Raw genomic sequence first — 23,135 nt, 5'->3', positions numbered from 1 at the left:
AGGCAGCTAAAACATCTGAACAGACTTCATATTTTATAATAAGAATTCTTGTGTGATGATATTGGTTATGTTTTTTTAAAGCCCTTAATTTTTAGAAATACATGCTGAAATTATCAATAAAATCATTTACTAAGATTTATTCAAAATTATCTTATGGAGGGAACACCGGTAGCAGGAGTAGATACTAGGAAATAAGACTGGCTATAAACTGACGGTTGAAGTTAGGTGATAGATTCATGGAATGATTCATTATACTATTCCTTTTACATTTGGATACACTCGAAACTATCCATTTGAGAAAGCTTTAAAATTTTTGAAATATTTTTTGAAGTTAAAGATTTACTAATACGGCTGAAGAATGGCAGATAGTTTATACAGATCAATAAGAAAATGATAATTACCTTCAATATTGCTTGAAATACACTTTAAAGAAAACCAAAGTATTTGCAAAGCATATATCTGATAAAAACCTTGTATCAGAAATCTCAAAACTCAATAAGAAAATGTATTGTTTAATGTTCAAAAGACTTAAACAAGACACTTCACCAAAAGATATATGGATAGCAAAAACACACATAAAAAAAAAAGTTCAACATTGTTAGTAATTAGGAAAATGCAAATCAAAACCACAATGAGATACTACTTCATACCCTCTAGGATAACTAAAAAAAAAAAAAGACAGACAATAACAAGTGTTGCCAAGGACGTGAAGAAATTGGAACTCTTATTCATTGCTAGTTGTATTGTATAATGGTCCAGTCAGTTTGGAAAACAATTTGGCAGTTCCTCAAAATATTAAACATAGGGTTACCATGTGACTCAGCAATTCCATCAGGAATTGCTCCTCTGGGTGTATATCAAGGGAACTGAGAACATATGACCACACAAAAACTTGTATATGAATGTTCACAGCAGCATGATTCACAATATTCAAAAAGTAAAAACCATCCAAACGTCCATCAACTGATGAATATCCAAAATGTGGTATAGCAAGCAACACAATGGAATATTGTATGGCAATAAAAAGGAATGAAGTATCAGTAATATTTAACTTACTATGATATAGTTGCACATAGAGATATTTATAGACATGCATATACACAAGTTAGTATATACACATGCATTTCCTTGTTCTGTCAGCTGAGAGAACCCAGAAGCAATGACACCCCAGTAGCAATGGTCATACCTAGTGCCCAGGCCTTGGTTTCTAATAAAAGTCTCCAATAAAAGGAGCCAAGGCTCCTTGGAGAAATGGCTGATTCTAGGACTGTAGCAGGAATTATACAAGATGACTGTGGAATATCTTCTAGTGCCAGAAAGTAAGGAAGTGTTAATAAAAATTAAAAAAACGAACCAAAGAAACAAACCATGCACACACAATGGTGAGAGTACCACAGGCATACAGGGACTAACTAAAAACTCCCAACAGTTAAAGATGGAACAGTGTGAACAAATTAATGTTGAATTATGATCCAAGCTACAAAATAAATATCCATGAGTCCGAATGATTGAATAAATTGAATAAATGGGGAAGGATAGACAAATGTCCATGGAGAAGTCCAAATAATTTATGTAGATACTCTGCCCTCAAGGAGGTGGAGCCTAACTCCCCACTCCCTAAGTGTGGGCTGTGCATAGTGACTTCCTTCCAATGACTACAGTAAGAAAAGGGGGATAGGGTGGGGGAAGTAACTTTACAGTGAAGCAATCTAACATACGCTATTGCATCCAGGTGATCAAGGTTAACATCAACAGTGATTAAGTCATGCTGACAGTATGTACTCTTTTGATATGATATAATAGGAATGGCATTTTATCTCTGTGGTCTTCCTCCCCAGAACCCATAAATCCAGTCTAATCATGAAAACTTCAGACAAGTTCCAACTAGGAGACATTCTACAAAACACCTGATCAATACTTCTGAAAACTGTCAAAGTCATAAAAAAACCAACAACCAAAAAACAAGGAGAGCCAAAGAAACTATCACAGCCAAAAAGAGCCTAAAAGGGCATGACAACTCAATGTAATGTGGTATCCTGGACGGGACCCAGGAACAGATAGGGACAGTAGGTGAGCACTACTACATGAATAAAGAAAGCATGGACTTAGTTTAATGTTGGCCCATTAACTGTGATAAATGTCCCATACTACTGTTAGGCATTAATACCAGGGAAACTGGCTGTGGGGTATATGAGAACGCTATGCTATCTTTGCAATTTTTCTATAAATCTACAACTATTCTAAAATAAAAAATTAAAGAAAAAAAAAAGGGACGAAGCACTGACACACTCTGGCAACATAGAAGAACCTTGAAAACCTCATACTAAACGAAAGGCCACATACTGTATGACTCCATTTATATACAAAGTCCAAAATAGGCAAATCCATGGATAGAAAGTAGTTCAATGGTTGCCAGGGGCTGGTGAGAGGGGGGAAATGGGAAGCGAATGCCAGTGGGTACAGGGTTGATTTTTGGAGGGATAAAAAATGTTCTAAAATTACATGGTGGTGATGTTCCATAACTCAGTGAATATACTAAAACCAATGAATTGCACACTTTAGGACTAGACCTCTCATAACCTGCTGGTGGGAACATAAAACGCTATAACTACTGGACTCTGAAAACCAGTTTGGCTGTTTCTTAAAATGTGAAACATATACCTACATTATGACCCAGCTATTCCATCTCTAAAATTCCCCCAAGAGAAAGTGTTGGGAGTAAAAACTTTTTCCTCTACCAACTTAGGCTCAGTGACTGGGGACCTGTGAATTCAAATGGACAACAGATGAATTAACAGGAGAAAATACAAAGTTTATTCACATGCGCCTATGGGAAAACACAAAAGAAGTAGCTCTCTAAACAGCTAAAGATGAGGATTTATATATTTAACTTGATGGGGAGGAGGAGGAGAAAGGCTTCATAGGAAGAACAAATGGGAGATGAGTTTGTGATAATGTTTGTTTATAAAGGAGTGAGTGGTCTTGTCCATCTTTTCTCAGGCTGGTAAAACTCCTCCAGACAGGGTTATCTATGGCAGCCTCACTCCCAGAAGTTTCTGCCTTTAGTCAGATAAGGGGAGCGATGAAGAGGCTTCTTTCTGCCTCTGTTGAATCGCAAATGTCTTTAGTTTAAAATGATCTTCATACCAACTCTGGAAGTCCAAGTGGGTCCCCACAGAAGCATATATCCATACGGAGACCTGCACATAATGTTCATAGCACCTTTGTTCAAAAACTGGAAACAACCCAAATGTCCATCCATTGATAACAGATAAACGAATTATGGTATATCCACACAATGGAATACGACTCAGCTATAAAAAGGGATGAGCTATTGATTCACACAACATGGGTAGATCTTACAGTAATCCTGCTGATTGAAAGAAGCCAGACCAAAAGAGTGTATATTGGGTTGTTGGAAAAGTCATGACGTATTTTTTCTATGTTTTTCATGGCAAAAATGCGTCATGACTTTTCCGACAACCCAATATTGTTGTATATGACTCATAATTATAAAAACTCTAGAAAATGCAAAATAATTTGTGGTGAAAGAAAGGAGACCAGTAGCTGCTTGAGGAGAACAGTGGGAGAGACTACAAAAGGGCATAAGGAAACTTCTGGGCAGTAATAGTTATACTTCTTTTTTTTTTTTTAATTGTGGTGATGGTTTCACAGGTGTATACTTATGTCATAATTTTTCAAATTGTGTACTTTAAAGATGTATAAATTATTTTACGTCAATCATACCTCAAAAAAGCTGTTAAAAAAGATCTACTAATATGGCTTAAGCTGTTATAAGGCGTTAAGAAAATGAGAATAATTACCATTTGACTTGAGAGAAGGCTCTAAGGTTTAAGAGGGAAAAACAAAAGCAGTACGTTAAATTATACGCAATAGGATCCGTGTTTTGTTTTGTTTTTAATTATAAGCCTACACAGATGGGGGAAAAAAAAGAAACTGGATGATAAATCTTTAATCTCAACATATTATAACTACAATTTGCCCAGTAAGAAAAGTATTATCATACATATAGAGAGTCAAGTGGCCATGAACAGAATGACAGCCAAAAACAAATGATCCATATGCATTTTAAAAGTTCCGCTACTGGTCAAACTATGCCAACTGAAATAATAACTTTATTATTTCAGATAAATAAATTTATCTGCTCGTTTTGCAGATAAAATTGTGTAAGATTTTCAATTATTTTAGTATGAATTATGCTGGAGAGGATATGGGTGAACAGTGAGTCTTATCTATTAGTGGGGGCACAAAATTTCTACAAAAGTTTCTGTACCAACAAATGGCCTAAAAATTCACACTCTGATCTGCTGGTTCAATTTATGTTGAATTCCTGCAAAGGAATAGGATAAGTAATATACCCAAACTTTTTGTATTTTGCTTTTCAAATTTTATCCAATGAATCTATATTACTTATAATGGCGGGGAAAGGGAGTCATTTAAGTCACTCCTTTAACTGCGACTTCGGGAGTGGGGTGGAAGGAGTTCAAACCAAAATACGCATCAGAGCCAAACAAGGGTTCATCTGTGCCTTGACTGGCCAGGACACAAAGAATACAGATGAAGTAACTGGGCCAGAGGCAAGCAAGAAGCACCACTGGATCGGGACAAACCACTACACCCTATCAGGAGTAGCTCATTGGACGATTCAGGTAGCAACGCACCCCCTCCAGGACAACCGACACTTGCACATGAATGAAATCCCTCAAATGCCAACGAGAGCTATTATAAACGGAAGCTACAAGCACACAACCACCCTTACCCCCTTTCCTCCTCTGTGGACTGTGGGTGCAGCACACAGATGCCACAGCCACAATTACATTGCGCCTAAGACTCTCATTTGGGGAAAGAAGCCTAAAGACTTCGCTGTTGTTTGTCACCTTGGGTTTCTCTTTGCCTTTTTTCATCTCAATTTTGTGGCTATTGACATAGGAGATATGTCACCCACATATGGAGGGTGAGCTTCTCCTTAACACTTTCACTTTGGGGGCAGGGAGAGGGCAAGAACAGCTAAGACAGCTGTAATGGGCTTTTAAAGACATTCAGACATTGTGACCTGTTACTGGAAGCCCACTCTGATCCACTTTTAACTTCTTCAGAACTGAGCCCCAAACAAAACACAAAACAGGGAACTTGTTACAATGACCAAGGTACTACCTTCCTGAAACTCGAATATCACCTAAGCAAGGCAGAATAATGGAGAAATGTTTCATCCAAAAGATTACAAACATAAAAACCTTTTCTGTAGGTAAAAATAAAGAATAACAAACATTGACAGTTGTCTGTAGACAAGCCCAATACACATTGTGGTTGAATAAATTATAGCATATAGAAGGTAGAACAATAAAATCAAGATGAGTAAGAACTTGAGGCAAGGAGAAGGAATGTTACTGGCTTTGAATGTGAATGTTCATTAACCATCGCTTCTAGCCCTTACTCTTCAGTACATTTAGTGCAAGAAACAAGTACATTGCTAAGCATCTGAAAACAAAGCTAAAAACTAAAAATCCAAATAAATCTCACTGGCAGCCATTCTAAGGTATTCATGACATAAAATATAGTCTACTCGGGTTAAAACGCACAACACTGGTGTCATCTGCTACACACCCTAACCAGCTTAGCTAGCCTTGCAAAAATACAAAGACAAGGTATTTGAGTCCAAAAATGAGTTTGGAAGGAAAACAGGATGAGATTGCTCTTCTCTACACTCACAGTTGCTGCTTGGTTGTAAACAAACAGATGGCCAACTCTGCTCACAGATGTGGCCAAAAAGAAAGCAGAAGCAGCAGTCACTGACCTGTGAAGAACTCCCAATGCCCGACTAAGCCTCAAATGAGAATGGCAACACTTTTTAGTGAACTTGTCAGACTCCCAGGGTGCAAAGGTTCAGATAAGAAAAAGCTGATTCATTAAGTGGTGCTACCACAACTAGAAAACCATTTTGGAGGAAAAATCCAAGGACAGTTAACTAGCTCATGATAGATAGATATAGATGACAGACAGGTAGACAGGCAAAAATACTCAACTAGAAATGGTGGTTACCTCTGGATGATAGTATTATAGGTACTTTCTATTGTTGGTTTTTCCCTACAAAGAACACAATTTCTAATTTAAAAAATTTAAATGGATGACAATCAATGGTCAATTTCTTAGGAGTTCATAGTGAGAATAACCCAATACCTCAGTTCCTCAGTGGATGCTAAGCAAGTCTCGTCACCTTGCTTCGAGTTAACACACCTCAACTTCCATGACCAGGGAGAACTTGCTGTGCCCCCATTTCAGCATGTCTCTGCCCACAGGAGTGGCCTCCAGAAGAAACCTTGCCCCACAGAGAATGTGCCTATCACCTCACCATAATCACCCCAACCAGTCTAGTCCTCCAGGTCAGTGCCAGGCAGCAGTTAAGTCAGACACTACACACATCTTTAAACGTGTAAATCAATAATACTTTAATATTCTTAATAACTAAAAGTTAGCTCAATTATAATCAATGGAAGTCTCACGTCCAGGGAACATGGGCACGTAATCTTTCCTTTGGTGAACAAATGTCAGCAACTGTCAAGGAGAAGAAAGGCCCTATACCACAATAGCATCTAGAATACTATAGTCAGCTCTGAGCCCTGCTCTCAGGGACTCAGAAACCGGGTCCCCAGAGGGAGACAAGACATGAAGGGTTAGGGGAGTAGAACAGAGGAGGCACAGAGGAGGGATCTGGAGAAGTGCATCTCAGATAAACAATGTTCCTCCTAAATGTGCTCTCTTCACATGTTGGGAGGATTTGTATATGTGTGAATAAGGTAGCAGACACTCTCAAGGGAGCAGTAGAGCTTTATGGAAGTCAAAACAGATAGGCTCTTAAAAGATCATCTAGCCCAAGGGTCGGCAAATTTTTGAGATGGAAGAGCCAAGCCTGTCCCTCACAACAATTTAAAAATTATTATGTGAATAATATCCTTTAAAAATTTTATAAATGAAACTATGATAGTTTTATTTTCATTTTCAATTTTACTTCAGAGTCACATGTACGTACCCAAAGAACCGCATGTGGCTCGCGAGCCGCAGTTTGCCGACCCCCGATCTAGCCCAAGGAGACAAATAATGTTCTCGCATTCCAGCCGCTGACAATTGGCTGTGATAATCTGGGGCCCTGTTTAAGAAAGGTTCTGAGGCTTCATCTAGGCTCAATGTGAAGAGCTCTCCCTGAGAGAGTCCCTCCTGGTGTGGAAAGAAGGAGGCGTGGCAACCCAAGTACCATGGATTTCCCATCATTGATCCTTCATCAATGGACTGGATCCTTCGCAGGCCATAGTTATTGCAAGGGGTACATAAATCCCACATGCTTTCGTGAGTTTCTGGTAAACTGAACAAACAATGAATCTTACCTATGTGTATATCTCAATTTTTTTTTATGTATATATGGGTTGTTTGCTTTTAAAAACTAATTAAGAGTTACTGAGAGTCTCATTTTCTAAAGGTAGAGAACCACTGATCTAGTTCATACACCAAGGTCTTTTACCTACAGGAGCACCTGTAAGACTAAAAAACAACTGCTTCTCAAAAGGACAAAGCAACTTACAAAAGACAATCAACACAAGATTTTTTTTAAATGTCCGTAAGAGAAAAAATAAAGCCAAAAGAAATTAAGGATTAAAATAATTAGTATGAAGTTAGTAGTAAAAAGTTAAAACACTGAAATACACTGTAAGGTAGAGGTGATTCTTCAATTCATTAAGAGACAACACCAAGCTGGACCCAGTCCGTGGAAGGCAACTAAAGCTCTATTACATACTCCAAAGCTCTGTCTCTAGTAGCACAGAGAGGCATAGGAGCAAAGATCCTCTTATTAAACAAGCATTAATTAAACAGTAAATCAGACTAAAATTCCTAGCATACAGAAACAAAGCTGTGTCTGATGAAAGAATTGCCCATGTTTAGCTAAGCAAGAAGCTAACATGATTAGGTTATGTCTTTTATGGAAAAGAAATGATGAAGGTTATTTGAAATCAGAAGTGTTTGTTCAGCTGGGCAACTTCAAGTAGTGTTCAGCAATATTGGAATATTGGAAGTGCACAGAGCATGCTCAGAGTTGCTGGGCATCAGATTTGCTGAGAAAGGAGAGCATGGAGGTAATGATGTGGGTAAACTCGAGGGCTTAGCATTAATCCATCCTAACAAGGCCGGCATCTTGGGGCACAGCCTGCTCAATACCACAGCCACAAAGAGCATTACTCAGTGATGCTTCTGACTTCTCTGTGACTCATTTCTTCAAAAGTAAAGTTTGAGGTTTTTCTTTAAAAAAGAAAACATAAGGTAATAACCGGTTAGCTCAGTTGTTTAGAGCATGGTGTTGATAACACCAAGGTTGCCGAGTCAATCCCCACATGGGTCACTGTGAGCTGCGCCCTCCCTAAAAGAGTCAGCTATGCCACTTTAGCAAGAAAGCAATGTGTAACCAATGACCATGGCTGTTCCCCAATAAAATTTTTTTAAAAAAGAAAGCATAGGGCTGGCTGAGTGGCACGTTGGCTTGGGACGCCAGCTCTGAGTAGCAGGACCCTGGTTCGGATCCCACATGAGGGCCATGACACTGCGCCCTCTACAGCTAAGATGGTGAACAGCTCGACCTGGAGCTGGGCTGCTGTGAATCGCCGGCGATGGCATAGGCTGCAGTGAAGCTGCAGTGGGCTGCCATAAGCTACCGTGAGCGGCTGGCAGCCAGCGTGAGCTGCCAAGAGCTGCCGTGAGCAGCCGTCCAGAGGCCGGCGACTAATCTGCCTCACCGGGGAAGAGAACAATGATGATACCAACATGAGCCAGTGAAGCAGCATCCTCCACGACTAGACTGAAGAACAAAAGGACAGTAACTTGTCTGTTCCCCTTCCCTGTTTTCCCAATGCTGTTCCCCTCCCCCAATTCCCCAATTTAAAAAAAAATTTTTTTGAAAAAAAGAAAGCATAAAAAATTGAGATTCCTCCAAAATAGAAAGTTGAATTTTAAGTAGTATTAGAAAATCTAACCAAAACACCTGAGCTACTTAAAACATTAAAACAAGTAGCCAAAGCAAGATAAAATACCTACAAAATTACCTTTCTAAAATACAGCATGTCTCCTGCTAGTGAAGGGCCCCACATAGCTATACCAAGATTTCTATTTGTCCCCCTGCAAAAACAAAACAAAACAAACAAAAAAACCCACAAACATAACAAAAATAACAGCATTTTAAAAAGACTTCTGTGACTTATTTCCTCTTTAGTAAACCTCAATGACCTAGGACAAGAAATTTACATTCCATTTTCTTATACCTACCGTTCCCACTATCTCCCCCAAAAAATCCAGTAAACTATTAAAAAAAAAAAAATCTGTTACTGAGTTGAAAAAGATTCCAACCAAGAGATGTTCAGTGTGTGAGTATTGAGCAGCTAATCCACAACAGACACTATTCTGGGTCGTTGATGACAATATGGGAGATGATACAGCCCCTGTCCCCAAAGTTCAGAGTCTGGTGGGGGAATAAACACAAGTCAGAAGGCAATTAAAATATAAAGTGCTAAGTGGTACTATAGTGCTAAGTATGGGAGAAATATAGAAGAGACACCTAATCCAAGTATGGCAGAAAAATATAAGGAATGCTTTGTGGGAGAAATGACATCTAAGTTGAGGGCCAAGTAATTGATAGGAATTAAGAAAAACAGAAAGGAGCAAATGGATTCTTGGCAGAGAACACATGTATGGCAAAAGCCCTGAAACTATGAAAGTGATGGGGTTGAGGAAGTCAAGTACTTCCCCATCATGGAGCACAAAGAATGAGAATTTCAGCCAAAGGACAAATCACTTGAAGTTTATTAATTCACGATAAACTATGGGGCGAGGCACTTGTGCTATTTGCTGGTTCTTATAATGACCTCGAAAGGACTATACTGTTAATCTCCTTTACACAGATGAGAAAGAGGCGCTGGATGTTTGAGTCACCTTTGCTTGAAGTCTCGAATCTGATGTTGGACTACGGCTATCTTTTATGTCTCAAAAGACACTGGTTATGAACTGGCCTTACCCTAACACACGCCTCCTTCTTGTTATCTTTTAGGAATGCCACATCCCCTGTGCAAAATGACAGGCTGTATTCTGCATAGCAATCCCTCCAGGTTTTGAAGGACTTGATCTTCATGTGTTTCCCTGTGATTAGAGTCCCCACTCTTGAGACTGTGGTTCTACCATTTATCTGACATTTGAATGCTGACTACACTGTGGTCCTACTGTGGTAGTCTGAATAATGGCCCCAAATGTATCTACCTCCTAATCCTGGAAACCTGTGGATAGTACCTCGTATGGCAAAAGAGGCTTTGCAGATGTGATTAAGGATCTTAAGATGGAGAGGTTATCCCAGTGGGCCTGATGTAATCAAGGGATCCTTACAAAAAGGGGCACAAGAGGAATCAGAGACAAGGTCAAGTGACAACAGAGGCAGAGATTGGAATGACACAGTCTGAAGATGCAGAAAGAGGCCACAGGCCAAGGAATGCAGGCAGCCTCTTGATGCTGGAAAAGGCAAATACGTGGTTCCAGAAGGAACCGGCCCTGCCAACATCTTGACTTTAGCTCACTGAGCCTGGTTTCTGACTTCTCACTTTCTAGAACTATGAGGGAATAATTTTCTGTTGTTTTAAGCCTCCACATTTCTGGTAATTTCTGACTTATATCAACAATAGGAAACTAATACATCTATGTTGACCTTAGCATGTAAAACTAATTGTCTCTGCCATCAGTCACCCTTGAATTGCTTTAAAATAGTCTAGAAAAGGAAGGCAGATGTGTCCAGATTGAGACCGGCAGCATCCAGCTTACAGGGATACTTCTGGCCAGCTCTGTAGGTTGCAGCACTCAGGCTGCAGAATTTGTGCCTTTTGCAAGATTGAAATCATGGCAGGTCCAGTAACTGATGCCCGATTCCATTTCACTGGTATTAAAAAAATATTTCAATTCTCATACTCTCACAGGTAGAATGAACTGTGTACTGGCCACACATGGAGGAGTTGCTTTGATGATCTCATCCTTCAAGTTAAGGTCTAAAAAAACTCTGGCTGTGAAAGCAACATGTGTATTCTAAACTATCTGTACCTCATCTGTTAAGTTCCCATGCCTGGAGAAGCTACTGTAAAATCATCGTATGAAACTCAATTTGTACAATAAATTGTGAACCTGGAAAAAAAAATAGTCCAGAAAAAGAACAAAGTTAGGGGACATAGATAAAACAAGAACAGAACATTCTTGATACTATTTTCACTATATGTTTGAAAACTTCCAAAAGAGAGAATTTAAAAAGTCACTTTTAAATCCCTAAAAAGTATCACATCTCTACACTTTCCCTCAAGTCTTCGTCATCTTGGGCGGGGTCCAAATATCACAGGCTGGGTCACTTGAACAACAGAAATGTATTTCTCACAGTTCCTAGAGGCTAGCAGTCCAAGCTCAGGGCATCAGCATGGTTAGTTTCTGCGCCGGGGCCCTCTTCCCGGTTTGCAGACACTTGCCTTCTGGTTGTATCCTACATGGCAGAGAGCAACCGTCTCTCTTGGTCTCTTATAAGGGCACTAATCCCCTTCACAGGGCTCTACTCTCATGACCTACTTACTTCCCAAAAGCCCCACCTCCAAACACCATCACATAGGGATTAGGGCTTCAACATATGAATTTTGGGGAGACACATTCAGTCCATAGCACCCACTAAGGCCAGATGAGCCCATTTTGCCTCCAACATTAGAACAAATTGTTATTTCACATCAGATCAGGTTATTGGCTAGTGGTTACGGGACAAGTGATAAAAAAAAAAAGTATGGATCTTGAAACATGTTCTCAGTATTTATGAGAGGCACATGGGAGCTGAGCCAACTGAAGAAACATTTTATTTCCCATATCCTATTTCCCCAGGATGGAGGATCAAGGAATAATAAGATGGACAAAAATTCTCCACTCAAAGTATTTCTTTTTTTTTCTCGCTGATCACCTATAGGTAAATCCATCTAAGAGGAACATAGTTCAAACACAACTCAAGTCTGTAAATGTTGAAAAACAAATGTCTGTGAGCTCTGTCTGAGCAGGTGGCTTGGGCCTCAGAGAGCCCCAGATGGCTCTGCCCTGCTCCCCTCCTCCAGGACACGCATTCCGAGAGCCAGTGCTGTCAACAGAGAGCTTCCTTGCAGGAGAGCACCACCTCTGCCACACCGATGTCACAGCTGCAGGGAGCCGTTCTGACTAGGCTGACCCAGCCTCACGAAGCAAGGCAGTAAAATCCCGTCCTTCAGCCTACTTGTGTTTTTCACATGCCCCGAAAATTTTTAAGAAATAGCTAAAGGCCCGAGCATCATTTCCATTTCATTTCAGCACCACTTCAAAAGCCACCTAATGACTCTGTGCCTCGGTTTATCCCATATGTACTTAAACAAACACACGCCAAAGCCAACCATACGCATCACAGCAGGACTACATGTGAACTGAGTCAGCTGGCAAAAGGAAGGTATTGAGATGCTATCAAAACTCAGATCGTTAGCCTATGTTTGAAGGCAAGGTCCCTATGAAAGCCACATAATGGTTCTGCTCATCTAGAGGAACCCAAAGGGCAGGAAAAGGAAAGAGGTCCCATTCACGATTCAGTCACTGTGGCAGAACCGTCTCATCTCTCCAGCAGCGTTCGCATCCACCCCACAGATCCCCAGGAGAGCAGCTGCAGGTCCCTTGCTGAGGGGTTCCACCATCATACCACCAACGTGAACTGAGGGACACATTTTATGATCCGGGACCCTTCCTGCCTTGTCAGAGGGATTATATTTAATCACTAAGAGTCTCACAGTATGAAAAACATAGCTGAAGTCTTCTAAAATTAAGGTTAGAAAAGTCACAGCTTCCCTGTGCATTGGCATGGAGAAAGTGCAGTGGATTTCAAGTATATAAAACGAAAGAGAAACCAAACAGAATCTGAGTTCTGTCTGTTAAACTATCCTGCAAATTTCCATCATGGAATAAAAAAGCATCCCTGACAGTGAAGGCAGTGAGGTTTATTTCCATCATTCAATAACACAGTAGTTTTATAAAGGGTAACATTTATGAACAACAAAGGAGGTGACGGGAATAAAACATTGGAGCATTTGGCTAGAGAGAGCAGGACTAAAATCTTCAAAGAGGAAGAAGTTCTCAATAACATACATTCATTTTGGGTGACTTTGGGGCAAGAAAGAGTGAGATAAAGAGACCACACAGGGACAAGGTAAGTTCAGAAGTGGAGATTAAGCATTTAGAAATTTTCATAGCAGATTGACAGGAATTTTACATCTGCTGAATCTAATAATAAAAATCGGCTTGTCTTTTTGGCTGACTTTAAAATTTCATTTTTCTACTAATTTTTGCGTTTCATACAAAGTCAGCGATTTGATTAGAAATTTTTTGTAAAACTGGACCTTCCACGCCATTGGGGAAGGAATGATCTAGAGCAGTAACTCTCCATATGAAAACTTCATTGCTTAAAAGTAGAGAGTGGTTTTAGAAATCTGTGGGTCCTTCAGGGTGGGAGAGGGGGGCTTCACTGACTTGATAGGCGGAGCCAGATAAGTCGTACATCCTGAAGTGTGCAGGACAGTCTCATACAACAGAGATGCCCTGCGTCCTGCACAGCTCTGAAAAGCCCTGGACAGTCACATACACAGAAAGCCCATTTACCTGAGCATTTAGTGTTCAGTTTTCATTCAACTGCTCAGTTTGGAATACATACTCTATCTTCCAAAACTGCAACCACCATATAAATCATGGTATAATTGTATTCTGGTCTGCTTATCACCACTATAGAACAACACAGCTTTGAGCCGCCCATAGGTCATCCCTGTATATTAGCACCAATATTGGTTCGCTGATGGTTCTTCTACATACGGTACAAGGACTTGATTATTTCATTATACCCAAAGCTCTGGTCATGCCCAGGGATTTATGTATTGAAATGGTATTTTCTATAAACTATTTCCCTTTTATTTCTCCTTTCTGATATTACTAGGACATTATATTGAATTTTAAATGATATCTGTAAAAGGTTTACTTTCTGTAAATTTCAAGACTGTAATTGAAACATTAGAAAATATTTGTTTAAAAGAGGGTGCAGGTCTGAGGATTGAAAATGCAGGTCTATTTAAAAACCTAGGTGCTCATTATAGGAAGAAATTATAGTATATCTAAATAAAAAATTGATGAAGTTGGTGCTCAAAGTCATAAACAGACTTGTGGGGGATATTGGAGGTCATTCTTATTTTTACATATGAGATGACAGAACTACATACAACAGTGGCTAAGAAAGGGAGCTTAAGGGTCAGGTTGCCTGGTTTGGTAAGGTACCCAAAGTTAGCTGCAAGGCCTCCTCAAGTTTCTCCATTTCTCAGTTCCCTCTTTCCCTCCCTCTCCCCAAAGTGGGGATAACACCATTTCCTCCTTCTATGGAGGGTTGGCTGGAAGAAACAAATGACCATCCATCTAAAGAGTTTAGCATACTGTCCTGCCCATGGTCAGGGCTCACCACATGTATGCTATTAAGTTGATCTAAAACTTAAAGGCAGAGTAGAAAAGAAGAATATGAAAGCTAGGAACATGATAGCACAACAATAAGGGAAATCGGACAAATCAAATATAGACCTTGCTTTTAAAAAAAACAGTCTGAAACATCAATTCATTACCACCAACCTGACGAAGCTAATTAAAACAATTTCAATCCTTTTTCATATATACTTGTCCATGGAGGAGGGGTGCCAACGAGAGCAAGAACGAATCTAGCAAGAGGAACACAGAGATCTCTATCTGGGTTACAGTCATGTTCTGAAAAGCATCACACTACATTCTCAGTTCGGCCAGTGCTTACTGAACACGTCCTTTTGTCTACTAGACAAGAAGCGATTGATAACTGAGGAATCCTGAAAAGATGTCAGTGCATGTATACTACACATCTAGGGAGGACCACAGAAAATGATAGCCTTTCTCATCCCCCACATGGGAAGCAACTCTAAATAGTAAGATTATGTTTTGGGTAAGACAAAGTAGGCCATTCAGCAATGTAAAAACACAAAGGGAAAAAAATGCCCCAAGTACCGAGGCAACCCTGCTTTCTGGTTGCTGATGCTAAAATTAGAACTAGGATTACCAGTGCCCTGCCATTCCCAATTGCTTTACTGTTCTAAACCCCTGCCTGGGGACTTCTCCCTTCCCCATGTTGACCCTCAATATTTTGTTCATTAACATCAGAGGTAGGAAGCAATAGGAAAAGAGCAACAAGTGAAGGTTTCTATACACTTGAATGTGAAATGCTGTCTCTTTAGCATTCTATATACATCTCTAGTGCTGAGCCACATGGCATGCCTAGGAGGGCATGGAATCTCTGTGCCCCTTTCTACCTACCCTACCTTACCCCAGTATCTCTTCCATTTGGATGTCTTTAAGTTGTATCCTTTATAATAAATTGGTAATAGTAAGTGAAGGACTTCCCTGAGTTCTGTGAGTCAGTCTAGTGAATTATGGCGGGGAGAGCATTGTGGGTCCCTCCAAATTTGTAGTCAGTCAAGTAGAAATGTGAGCTAACCTAGACATCCCATTGCACCTGGCATCTGGGGGGAGAGGGGCCAGGTTTGTGAAATGGAACCCTTAACCTGTGAGTCTGACACTAAACCCAATAGCTAGTGTCAGGATTGAACCGAATTCTAGGACATCTAGTTGGTGTTGGAGAGGTGAACTGGTATTGGAAAAGACACCATGTATTTGGTGTCAGAAGTGTTGTCAGTAAAAATGACACAGATCCCCCCCCCCTCGACATTCAAAAAAAAAAGAAAGAAACCTCTTCACACTTAGGGTACCACTTAGCATAGAGAACTACATGAGTTTTGAGGGCTTCTGCAAGTTTAGCACATAAACATCCCATGCAGAAAAAAAGATTATGGTTTTTAAATAGGCTTTTTAAAAGTTACTTGTTTGGTTGTTGGGCCATGGAACATTAAAGTTTGGATAAACTTTGGATTACTTTATTTCCCACCCCCAAGTAGTTAACTTCTTTTCCTCAATCTTTATTCACGGGATCAGACTTAGTCCCAAATCGCCAATCTGAACTTAAAAGCAGTAGAGATACCATGTAAAAATCTGTGCCTGCAATACAAATCAGAGAGATTTATTACTAATTATTTCTTCTTGGATGTGCTAATGACTCCAAGTAAATACTACTGAAACCAATAAACTTTTTTTTACAACCATAAACAATCTGTTTGTGGTTGTTGACAGTTTAATGTAATTAAAACAGAAAGGACCAATTGTTTTCATTTGAAGAGCTACAGGACTCATTTGCAGATTATGATATTAAAAGAGCAAGTTAACATCTTGGCACTAATACAGAATCCTAAAATTAGTGCTCAGGCACTTCTAAAGATGGTTTTAAAGCTTGAGAACACAAAGCAGGAGCCCTCTGCGGTCACCCCTCATAGGATGCTTGTGCCTACATGCTGTTTGCTTCATTTACACATGGTAATTAAGATGCTTAAAAAGGTTGACTTAAGACTGAATTCTCTGCAGGGTGGTGGCCATGGGTAAGGAAAGAACATCAAAGGAAGCATGGGAAAGGGGGAACCTAAGTACACCTGGTTTCCTGTGGCCAGAAGGCAAAAAAGAGAGAATCAAGGATGACCTCAAGGTCAAGCCCACGTGACCTAAGCAATATTAAAATTCAGAGACAACAAAACAATGATTTGAGAGGGAAAGAAATTTAGTTTTTGACACCTCAAGTTCAATGGATATTCAAGAGAATGTTTGCTTTCAAGCAGGAAGCAAAAAAACAGTAGAAATGAGTGGAATGTCCAAGAGAGAAAAAACAGAATAAATAACAGAAATGTTCACATTTAGGAATAGAAAAGCTCACATCAGGGAAAAACGCAGAAGAACAGCCATAACTAAAAACCACGGACAGCAGAAATGAGGGCATAAGTGTTACCGAGAAAATGAACAACCAAGGAAAGGCCAATGGATTTGGTCCCAAGAGAAGTTTGATCACACTGTAGTCTCTAAATACCATTTCCCAAGGAACCAGGCTCCTTGGAGAAAGGGCTGATTCCAGTCCTTGGAACAGAAAACATACAAGATAAATCTGGGACTTCTTGAACCAAAAATCAAAGATGTCATCAACAATTGAAACGGCATCAAAAGGACACTGGCATTATCTTGAAGAAGTTCCACGGGCCTCTTGGGTTAGAATAATTTGAGTATTTATATGAATGATTTCAATAATTTTGAAATCCAATATATTTAAACTCATAAGCTCATAATTATACACATAAAAACTCACTGGTTAAAAAAAACAATCTCATTGGTGGCCCTTGTATGGTGCCAAGGCACCCATATTTATAAGATAAAAAATAAATAGAATCAAGCATTTTTCCTGCAAACTTTACCTCAGAGTGATCAAATAACTGATGGGGACAAGTTCCTCTTTACAACTGCATTCCAACTAATAAATGAAGAAATTGTAGAATTAGAATATTACCACCATGCAAGCGCACAACAGTGAAATCTACGCAATGATCAATGGCATTTCACATCACAGAGAAAGACACTCTATTATGTACCTCCTGATGGAAGAATACATAACCACCCAATACCTTGTCCAAACAAACCAAGTGAACTTGAGTATAATCCAAGTCCCACAAGGGTATGAGGAACATGTTAAGGGATCACACATGAATGTAGTTCATCAAACTAAGAGTGTGGAACATTCTATAGAATAAACCAACTTCAACAAATATGTGAGCGCGCGCGCGCACACACACACACACACACACACAAAATCACAGCAGAGGTGGGGGAAACCTATTGATTAAATGTTTGAAAGATCTTGTTTGGATTCTCACTCAAAAATTTTTTTAAATTGAGATAATTAAGGAAATATGAATAATTAGATTTGATATTCGAGAGTTACTATTAATTTAACATGTGACTTTTTAAAAGAGACTGTTATGGATTGAATTGTGTGTCCCCCCCCCAAAAGGCATATGATGAAATGTTAACTCCCAGTATCTGGAGTGTGGATCTTTACAGAGATAATCAAGTTAAAATGAGGTTGTTCAGATGGGCCCTCATCCAATATAACTGGTGTCTTTACAAAAAGGAGCAATTTAGACACAGGCACACATACAGAATGCCACATGAAGACTGGAGTTACATTGCCACGTGTCAAGGAACTATCAGAAGAGAGAGGCCTTGACCATCCTGCCCTCACAGCCCTCAAAAGGAACCAAATGCATCAACACCTTGATATCAGACCTCAAGCCTCCAGAACTATGAGATGAAAAGTGTCTGTTGTTTAAGCCACCCACTTTGTGCTATTTTCTTACAGCAGTCCTAGCAACCGATTACAGAGGCATTATCTTATAGAGATACAAATTGAAATATTTTCTGAAAGGAAGTGATAGGTCTAGGATTTGCTTCAAAATAGTCTGAAAAAGGGTGGAGAGGGCGGAGTTATAAACAAAACAAGACTGCCTGAACTTATACTGCTGATGGCTGAAACTGTCATTATAATTAGCCTCTCTGTTTGCGTTTATGTTTGCTATTTTCATAACAAAAGGGCACGGAGACCTTTGGGATGAAAGTCTCAGAAGAACTATGGAAGTTCAGGGCCAAGTCCAGGCATCCTCGTGTAAGGGCGTGGTAAGCACACGGAGGCAGCATCTCGGAGCAGAAGTAAATGCCCCACACACCGCTCATGTACAGGTCACAGAAAATGCTGGTATTCCCCTGCACACCTTCACCAGATCATTTCTAATGGGGCAAAGTCTGGCCCATCCCAGAGCAATCATGCATGAAGAGCTCTATTGATCAGAGTTCTCTAAAAGGAAGGGTTTTCCAACAACTTTCCCCAGGAATCTGTCCATGCCCATTCATCAGTCATAACCACGTTTCCTCCAGACCTGGGGAGGATCCAGTTTTTATTGGGTTCACTGTCAAACTTTAAGGGGCATGTTGAAAGTAAATAAAGGATGATAATTACAAGAAATAGAAACTTACCTTTTGGGGGAATATTTTTTGTATAATATTTGAGTAATCTGATAAAGAGCAGAAATTCTACCACCATCCAGCTGCCTGACCCCGGGCAAGTTGCCTCATCTGTAAAGTGGGGACGTGGGACTGTTGTAAAGCAGTTCCACATAAGCACTCACTAAGCATCAGCTATTTATAGGCCAGTGCTCAGAGTCAGGCCATGGTGAAGATCACCTATCTGTGTCAACAGCCCCCTCAAATTGCTTATTACGTTCCTTCAAAATTATTTAGTGGAAATCAACTACCTCTAACAGCTGTTCATACTCCAATTCACTGATGTCACAGTGATTTTCAAAGCTTCCCAGGGGGCTCTCCGGGGCCAAAGAGGGAACCAGAAGGCGAGGTTCTGTGCCACCTTTGAATAGCTTTGCCTTTATCTATAGTCACACCAGGCTTTGGTCATACCATCTCCTTTGAAGAAAAAAGTTTGAAAGCACCCCCTCCCCTCAGAACACTGTTTATCTGCTATTACTTTATTTACAACTCCAAGATGCCTGCTGCAGACGACAACCTTTAAATGGGCTATTTCTAATATTCAACATCAATGCTTCTGGCAACTTCTTGCTCAGCTCACGGTTAATGTCAGCACCACTGTTTATGCAGATGTTGTTTTCTGTTTGATTCAGTTCAAGTACCTCACATTGTTAGCTTTCCATTGTCAATTATACTTAAAGGCTTTGGTCTCACCCAATTTCTCTTTGGCATTAATTCACATATTGATCATGGACCAAAAATCATCAGACCACAGTGCCCAACAGGAATCAGCACATGGGGAGATGAAGATGAATGACACGTCCTTTCCTTAAAGATGTCAACCTCTACCAGGGACTTCACCTAACAGATTCCACAGCCCTGGCCTAAATCTAAATCTCTTCACTTGGAAGTCACCCCACCTCCCCTCAATCTCCAAGACAGTCTTTTAATTCTCAGCACATATTTGTCCAAGGGTTACTAGGAGGGCTCTCTTTGAGCTGTTTTATATGAACTGTGCTATTGTTTTGTTTCCCCGCCCCCCTCAAGACTAGGTCACATGACATCACTACTTTCTTGCTTACTTTCCTTATTTTTTTCTAAATAAAAACTCCTTCGGTTTCCCTTCTGCCAGAGCCTAGTATGATGATACTGCTAGTTAATGATACTGCTATTTCTGCTTCCTCATACAGACAGAGAGCTCTCCTGTAATCGATTTTTTTTTTTTTTACCGGATTCAGAATACACATGGAAAGAAAACAGCAGATTTCATTTTGATGTTACCAGCCTTAAGAAGCTGTTATTAATCTTTTGGAAATTTCTGACCTCTACAACTCACCCTCATGAAGCACTCTCCTAAGCATAAGGTGAACCATATAATTTCTCCATTATAAGTACTTGCCTCAGCTCACTAGAAAATACCCATTTTCTGAGGTTTCCACAGTATTTCTTAGTGTGTATTTCATTACTTTCTGAAACGTGGGCATCTTTCTAAAGCTTGAGCCCTTCTCCCAGACTGGACGTGGCTGACCTGAATTAATTGACAGGGAAGTTCTGCTGCTTCTCCCCACCACATCTTACCATTAACGTGACACTTTCCACCACCAAACTACAAAGGAATAAACTTCTGTTAACCATGAAGGAAGCCAAGGGCTTTCTAATAGTCCCTAGACCCTAGAAATCAACGTTCTCCAAACTGGTTATTAGGAGCTGGGTTCAAAACTAACAAGCCAAGCGCTCAAAAAAAATGTTCTGTTAGGGCAAGCCTTTGGCCTTACACAAGAGCCTTTTAAGATTTCCTAGAAGATCCACTTCCTTCCAAAAATAGCTTCAAGCTCATAGAGACGCACCAAAAAGACCTGCAAAAGAAATCGTTACGGTAATTCTGCTCTGAGGGAAAAAAAGAATTATTTTATGCTCCCACTTCCAGCCTGCAGCTTTAGCCTTTCATTCTTAGTATACTGGTTACTTGCTTTCCATGTCAAGAATGAGAGACCAACTCATGAATGTCTGAAGCCTGGATGCAATTTGAGGGTGCTGTAGTTATAAAGAACATGCCACTGCCCCTAACTCCCCTACGTTTAGCCCAGGAAACAGCTTCTGCTTCCTTGACTCAATCACATCAGACTACACACGAGGTAGACATGGATCTTACACTGTGGAAACCTCTTCAGAGTATAATGTGTCCTGTGAAATGTTCCATATTCTGGACTTGGCTAGTTGTTCTTTCGTGGCATCATTTAAGTTGCGCTTCTATCTTCCGTATTTCTTGTAAACTCAAAATTAAATCGAAAGTGAAAACAATCAAACCTCTTTCTTAGACAATATTTCATCTGTGTCTATGTATTCCCTATTGCATCAAATCAGGAGGCACACAATGTCTAGTCATTCTACTTTCGCTGATTCTAAATCAGTGGATTCAAAGTCTAATCCCTCCAATATAAAGGGAGTCCAGACTAGTTAAGTGCAAAATTGTCACTAAGATAAGGATTTGGCACGAGACAACCAGCACATTCAGTGTGTACAAATAAAATGTTATACAAAGTGACTCGTCTCAAAAGGGAAATAATAGATGGTGTTCATTCAAGTCTTCAAAGAAAGGAAACATTGCAATAGCTCATCCTACTCCTGACAAGCCCTCAGTAAATTTTGTTGTTGATCATTACTTCAAACAATCATTTAAAAAATTTTAAAGGGGTCAAAAGTCAAGAGTTTCAAAGTCTAGTTCCAAACTTCTGACAATGTAGTATGTGTTCTTAGTATGGATCCTGTGTGTTTATATTTGCCCACCTGAAAATGGAGATAATGTCACCAACTTCACCGTACCTCAAAGGACTATGGAGAGGGTAAAATGAAATATAAAAGTTAGATAGGGCATATATAGATTTATTCTCATGAATGAAGTTCAGTTTCACCCAGAATGAGACAGAATGCAATAAACTAAAAACTTGGAAAAGCCACCAATAATACAGTAACCTAAATGCTTGAGAAGCCACTGCAATCTAAATTTGAAGAAATGCTAGGAATGAATGAATTAAAAGGAAACTCCACTTGCCTGTAGTTGATAAGCTACTATTCTAATAATTATTTACATTGGCTGCTACCACTTGACTATTTCATTGAAAGCCACATTACACTAGATATTGTTCCCAAACAGAAAACTGCATTTAACATGGCCCAAGGAGATCAAACCAATAATCTGGATACCACAACACTTGATTGGGGGACCCATCCTACAAGCTACTAAATACCCCCAAACAAATGTTATTCTAAAACAGGAAAATGCATTGAGTTTAATATTGTAAGTCACTGTTTCCATCTACAAAACTATAGTTTTCATACATTATATAACTTGAAAAATATTCAGCATATACCAAAGAACCAACTCCTCCTACAAAGATTAAACTCAATAATATTGTTTTCAAAATAAATGCTGTGTAAAATATTCTGAGCATAAATGATTTTTTCAGAACTCAGACCAACTTCCCTTAACTCACCACTAAAAATAACTTTTTACCGTAATTTGCATTTTGACGAAGATTCTGGTTTAGTGACTCATCAAATGTCATTTTTTAAGACAACGTGAAATACACGAAGCTAGTTACTCTTGATTTTTATGTTAAAAATACATAAGAAATGAGCAACTTTTCCCTGCACCACCTTCTCCTCCAAGGTAGGTTTTAAGAACTTCCAGGTTCCACCATCTGGAAGAGTCAAGACATTTTCTTTTACCTCTTCAACCACATGTGTATCACATTCTCGCCATTGACATCATCATTATGCTTTGGAAATTGTTGACATTGGCTAATCAGTTGTGCTAAATAGTTTGTGTTTATACACAGTCGCTACAGTGCCACCATCTGAGCAAATAAAGCACAAGTAGCAGGTATTTGTCTTTTAAAAATTTTGCTGGGCCGGCTGAGTGGTTCAGTTGGTTAAGAGCTCGCTCAAAGGTTTCAGCTCTGAGCAACAGCGGTTCGAGTCTGGCCCGCGCTGAGCTGCCATTGAGCTCTCAACAGGTGGCAGGATGGCTCAGCTTAAAAAAAAAAAAA

The 23,135-nt window shown here is 39.7% G+C and overlaps 1 protein-coding gene and 1 pseudogene across 2 annotated transcripts in view; one reads left to right on the top strand and one right to left on the bottom strand.

Annotated features, from left to right (window-relative positions):
- Positions 1–23,135, bottom strand: part of IGF2BP3 (insulin like growth factor 2 mRNA binding protein 3) — a 128,131-nt gene that overhangs the window by 56,851 nt on the left and 48,145 nt on the right. The window lies entirely within an intron of this gene.
- On the top strand, positions 10,936–11,122 carry LOC109387848 (up-regulated during skeletal muscle growth protein 5 pseudogene; annotated as a pseudogene).

The sequence above is a fragment of the Hipposideros armiger genome, unplaced genomic scaffold, assembly GCF_001890085.2.
Source record: "Hipposideros armiger isolate ML-2016 unplaced genomic scaffold, ASM189008v1 scaffold_171, whole genome shotgun sequence".
NCBI lineage: Eukaryota > Metazoa > Chordata > Mammalia > Chiroptera > Hipposideridae > Hipposideros > Hipposideros armiger.
Note: the sequence above shows the minus strand (reverse complement) of the source record. Positions and strands in the feature narration are given on the sequence as shown.